The sequence below is a fragment of the Pinus tabuliformis genome, chromosome 1_2 (assembly GCF_031772625.1).
Source record: "Pinus tabuliformis cultivar Carrire ecotype Pingquan chromosome 1_2, CPIR1, whole genome shotgun sequence".
Lineage (NCBI taxonomy): Eukaryota > Viridiplantae > Streptophyta > Pinopsida > Pinales > Pinaceae > Pinus > Pinus tabuliformis.
The window spans coordinates 1,317,884,576-1,317,890,575 of record NC_142298.1 but is presented as its reverse complement, the minus strand read 5'-3'; positions in this window follow the sequence as shown (position 1 = coordinate 1,317,890,575).

The window sequence follows — 6,000 nt, the reverse complement described above, 5'->3', positions numbered from 1 at the left end:
CTCCATTTTCTCCTAATTTCCATTATTTTCACAAATATAAATGCCACTTTGCCTTTCCAAAGCCTTAGCCATTACCTTTGCCAGTTTCCTTAGCCACTTATTAATCACAAGTGATCCCCATCACTATGTTTTTGCCCAACATTTAGCTAGAATATGTGTCCCATGACCAAGGTCTTATTTTACCTTTATTAATTTTTACATGGATTTTTTACCAGAGCTGTTATAGAGCCCTCCCCCCTAGGGGAACATCGTCCTCGGTGTTCAACAACAACTACAACCACAAGACTATTGTGAGCAAAACATACTTCCCATGGAGCTTTATAACTTAGCTCAATTCAGTATTTGCAATGGTAACCCTTTGAGAAGCAAACCAACATGACAACATAACAACATGACAACCATATTGTCATGACACCCATACCCCTTATTGGAGCTTTATAACACAGCTCATGGTGGTATTTACATCCATATACATATGTACATATACCAAAACATATACTGAAACATATACCAAAGACATATACCAAAACATTCGCTTAACCAACGAATATAGATGGATACATAGGCTGCATCTGATCTACCATCTCCCATGTAGCTTCATCAGGCCCAAAGTGTTTCCACTACACTTTAACCTGCTCGATTGCTTGATTCAAGAGCATGAGTGTCTTTCTCTGCAAAATGCACTAAGGTTCCGACTGGAATTCTCCTTCTAGATCCACCTGCAATACATGCCAGTCAATCACATGATCAAAATATTTAACATACTTCTTAAGCAATGACACATGGAAAACATCATGGACTTTCACTATTAGAGGCAATGCACTGTTTGGTCAATTTAGTGTGTCCTAAATTGCTACTTTAATTATCAATCCGGGAGTCGTAAACTGATGAAGTGTGGCACACTATATGTGCAAGACAGCCTCTTTCTTATATTTTTGTCGTTTTTCAATTTTTATTTTGTTATGGGGGTTTTTATCTTCGTTTATCTCTCTAATGTGAATGGAAATCATATTCCTAAGTCTTTAGAAGGCAAACATGGATATGGATTTTAGGCAATTATGTCCTCTATAATGTTTTCCAGCACTTGACACTTCAGAAGATCTTAGAGTATACTAGTGATGACAGTAATACTTGAACAAGAATGAAAAATGTGCTGCTATTTAAAACAAGTAAATAATGAACTACTGATCATGAAACTATTATCTCTGTTGTTGTCTAAATACAAAAAAATGATTTAAGCTACTGCACTCAAAGAAATAAAAAATTGCAAAGAAAGTAAAACTAAAATCAAATTACATCATTCATAATCTGATTTCTCACCAGTTAGTCTAGCTATGGCTTTCGAAGATAATCATCAATGACATGAGCAATCTGATATCTAATTGCAGAAAAGTAAAACTAAAATCAAATCACAACATTCATAATCTGATTCCTTGCCAGTTAGTCTAGCTATGGCTTTCGGAGATAATCGTCAATGACATGAGCAATCTGATATCTAATTGCAGAAAAGTAAAACTAAAATCAAATCACAACATTCATAATCCGATTCCTCGCCAGTTAGTCTAGCTATGGCTTTCGGAGGTAATCGTCAATGATATGAGTAAGTTGATTTCTAAACTAACTAACAAAGCAAATGAACAAGACTAAAATCAACAAAACAGAACTAGAATTAAAAAAACTAAGAAAAGCAAAGTCATCAAAGAATTAATCCCATGTCATTAGTCATTGTGAAAATTATATGCAGATGCCCGGGTTGCCTACTCTATCCTGAAACATACATACACTGATCAGTGTCATACAAAGCTTGTAAAATCATGAACATAAGTGAAATGTTAGTACCATAACAATTGAAATACACAGGTGGATAACTATGGAATATATGCAATGGAAATAAGGAAACAATGCATGAAACTTTACAGCAGCAATGAAAACATACAGGGGCCCTCTGCACAGCCTCGGTCAACAGGCTATCAATCCAAAATTACGTTCACGCAATCATGTAGAAACAGAGTCTTCTCATATATTTCAAAACACAGTTACAACAATAAGACTAGTGTCGTGGCACAGTGAACTTTGAACAACAAAATTACATTAACAAAGACTAACTTCTATGCGTATAGAAACGCGTTATTTATAACAAAGGTTACATAACTGTTTTCTTGTAAAACTACGTGAACCGAAGACACGTAAAATACAACGTCCATGGATTTAGCATAATGGTTGCCGAGAATATTAAATCTATCAACTGTGGCTGTTGGATTCACGTCGTGGGTCAGTCTACAGGTGGCAAAATGACCCCAGAGATCTAGGAATGGCCATGCATCCTTCAGAATCCTTCACGTGGTTGAAAACAGAGTCCGGCTGCCGTAGGACTTTTACGTTGGGCCACCATTTGACCATCGTTGACCACAACTTCCCTTGATGAATCCGGCTGAACCAATAGGACCTGATCCATGTCCAAGTCATTTCTAACTTTCCCATGTGGCTTGTTTTGCCGGATGACACCTGCAACCTAGAGTTAACAAAAACAACTGCGGAAAGTTGAATCAGCTGCAGAAAGTGACTGGATTCCGCAGCTAATGAGAAAAATCTAATTCAAACAGCAAACACAAAAACATAGTCAGAAAACCACTTAAATGCTCTTTTAGAATCAATATGCAATTATTTCTGACAACTTATGGAGTATTGGTGAGGGAAAAAAGTATGGGAAAATGTGTAGGAGAGGTGTAATTTCAAGGCTCTACATACCCCCACTGTGAAGATGTTGCATGTCCCCATGCAACCAAAACTCTGATCACGCTCCTTTCAGCTCATGTGTTCTGAGACCTCTGCCAATACATCCAACCTTCTTTTCTTCTTTCTTGGGACCACTACCATCCTCGACTTCCTCATTAGACACCTGAACTTGATGTTGATGAGAGCCCTGTTCAACCTTCTGTTCTTTTTCTTTAATTTTCTATTTTTCTTTTGCCATAGCCCAAGATGCAACATGGTGTTGTCATGAATAATCTTATCTAATCTGCCCTGTTCTTTCAATGTTTCATTTTCTCTTTTGATGTGTCTAATTAAGACCTCTAGCTCAAAAAATTCCTGTTTTAGTGATTGGATTTGAGCTTCTTGAGTTGTATTAGGCTGGGCAGATGAAGTGCTTGGATCTGCGGCCATTTTCTCCAAGGACTCTATATAATCATACATTTCTTGTTTGTTCAGGTCTATCTCAGGTGTGGTATTTCTTGCGCTGACCCCAAAATCTTGTTGAGAAGGACTAATTTCAAAATCTGGCCGAGAAGAACTCATGTCAAAATCTGGCTGAGAAATAGGAGTATGGTGGGGACCACGGCCAGGAGGAATTACTGAAGGTTGTTCCGGTGTTTCCCCTCCTAAATCAATAAAGTGGGGCCCTTTAATTTGTAAGTTTCTCAACTTCCCTTTAAGTATGGAACTTCTCCTCAAATTTTGTGGGCTAGAACTCTATTTTTCTTTGCCTTTCTTCTTTGCTGCAGCTGACTGTTCCTGAAGGTAAACTAGTCTTTCAGACAGTATTTGGTGGTCCTCTTCTGAGGAAGGTTCTGAGGTTTGATAGACAGCCTCAATACTTCTTTTCCCTTTTGATTTTCTTGGCTTCTTACCCTCAAATTCTTTCCTTCCTACTTTCAGACATTTTTTCTTCTATAGTAGTTTCTTCCACTATGTTAGTAGGAGTGTCCTGAATTCTATCACTTGTTTTCTTTCTTCTGCTTCTCCTTGATGTGCTGCTTTCAGGGGTCTCTTATGGATCTTTAAAGAAATTTCTAACTAAAAATTGCTCCCAGGTGTCCTTCTTTTCCTTTAATTGTCTTTCAATCAAGATTTTCACAAGGTCGTGGTGATACAAGTGGGGTTCTACGTCCCCCAGATTCTTTTGGATGGTGGTGGACATTTTCTTTAGGCTATTTAGCAAGAAATAGGGCAAATTAAGAGTTTGGTTTTCTAGAAAATTCATGAGCAACCTGGTGTGGTACATGTACATTGACCCGAATCGTCCCTCACAGGTAATGAATTTATGGATTATTAATAGTAAACTAGCCCATTTTTCTTGTAAAGCAGAGACATGGATTCCTCTATTAAAGATGGTTACATCCATACCTGGATTTCATAGGATAACCCTCCATGCTCTCTCGTCAAAGCTCTTATTTTTGAACCACCGTTCTCCCTCCTGTGGGAGTTCGGTTGCAGCTGCTATGGATGCCTCTGTGACTGTGAATTTAAGGTCTCCCACCTCCGCTTCTACACCGTCAAAGGACCTCGCAAAAGTCTTCGTAACTTCCTTGTTGTAGCCTCTGAATTTCTGAATAAATTGTAACCACCGGGCCTTTCTTAGCATGCTTTTCACTTGTGGATACCCTTCCATAAATTTGGGCCCTTCCGGTTCTGCTCTCAACAGAGGACCCATTCTTTCCTCCTGTCTTAAACACGTCTGCGTGGGTATTGGATGAACGGAGGTGAGACGGTTGGGTTAGCGGAAAATGGACAAGATTTATGGAGAAAACCAGTGACTGTAAATGGAAAATAGAGAACAGGTAGCGGGAGTGAGTTTATGGAGTGGAGCAGAGGCTTATGTGAACAGGGTAGGAATGCAAACGCGACTTCAATAGAATAGTAGGGGAGTAAAGTGAGCCCGACAGAGTTTTAAACTGGATGTCTACGAAGTAGACGCAAACATGCTCAAGAAATGGCTGCGGAATTTGTGCGGCGGAGAAGAGCCGTGATCAAATCAACCACGTCCCCATAATTACAAGTGGAGTGTCAAAGTACAGCCAAACATGATTTAAATATGGAGGCTTGATCATGAGGCCATTTGAAAAATAAATACAAGGTTCGTGGAGGAATCATAGGTCGTGAAACGGTTATGCGCTATCAATGCCAATCATTGCATATAATGGAGCTGTGGTTTCATAACTATATAAAATGTGCTCTAAATGCTATTTGAAATAAATTTTACTCATACCTTGGAATTTTTGCCACTTTTCGTCCATTAACCTTTGATCAGCTGCTCCTTGTTGATGCTTTTAAGTGCCTCATGTCTTCAAAATATGTGCTTGATCATACCTGCATTTGATTTTCATGATCATTTAACTAACATATGACTGTCAGTTTTGAAAAACAGAGTGATGGCTATTTAATTAGCCTTTGGTTGCGCAAACTGACACAATGATCATATGACTGAATGGAGATGGATAAATGATGACTGAATGAATGAAAATGGTCATGAAAAAAAAACCTTTTAGTGGCGGAATGAAATGAAATGAATGAAGTGGAGTGGAATGAAATGAAGTGGAGTGTCTTAAATTGTGAAATGAGAGAGATTTTTTTTTGGAAAATATAGGGCGTCAGGAGTTCCTGATTTTCGCCCTGTATTTTCTGTATAAGACTGCCAATCAATGATTGGTTTTCAGGCTTATATATATATATTTTAGAAACAAAAAAAGAACAAAGGTTAGGCTGGTGGAGAAGAAGGATTCTTCTTCACCAGCCTTATTGCAGAACTATCTTGAAAGATTTTGACAAATTCCTCTTTTGAGAGTGGCTTATGATAGATCTTTAATCTGTGGCCATTCACAATAAGAGGAGTTTGATGTTCATCAATGGTTTTGATTCTTACCGCTCCATTGCTAAAGATTTTGTCAATCTCATATGGCCCAAGCCAATGAGTCTGAAATTTTCCTTTAAAATCTTTAAACTTGGAATCAAATAGCAATGCCCAATCTCCTTCTTGAAAATTTTTCTCCTTTATGTATTTGTCATGCCACTTAGCTCTTTGATATTGAACTAGATCAGTTCTTAGGATCGCCTCTTGTCTGATCTCATCTAGCTCATTCAACTGCTCCATTCTATGCTTTTGGGCTTCCGATAGATCGATTCCCAATTGAACTGCCATCTTGAAAGTTTTGACTTGGAACTCAATGGGGAGCAGGACTTCTTTCCCATAAACAAGTTCATAGGGAGAATGTCCTATTGTAT